We start from the raw sequence: 259 nt of genomic DNA, 5'->3' as shown, positions 1-259 counted from the left end.
CGAAAATCATAGAGCAACATGAGCTTCCAGTCATCCCAGTCTTTCAAAAAGCACTGGCAGAAATCCCACAAAGAACTCCATCATTTAACCATAAACACATACCACAACACGGCCTGGCAGATGATAAAAGTTGCCTGGTTTTAAAATAACTCTACTCCCAATATCTTTTAATTTCTTTCCATTTGCGTTCTTTTGTAAACCTTAAATTATGTTATGTCGCTTGGACGGCTTAATGTGTTCCCCTTAATCATAGACCTTT

This window comes from Eucyclogobius newberryi, unplaced genomic scaffold (assembly GCF_026437365.1).
Source record: "Eucyclogobius newberryi isolate DKJ021-1_F unplaced genomic scaffold, fEucNew1.0.hap1 SCAF_2, whole genome shotgun sequence".
Lineage (NCBI taxonomy): Eukaryota > Metazoa > Chordata > Actinopteri > Gobiiformes > Gobiidae > Eucyclogobius > Eucyclogobius newberryi.
This window is presented reverse-complemented; position numbering follows the sequence as displayed.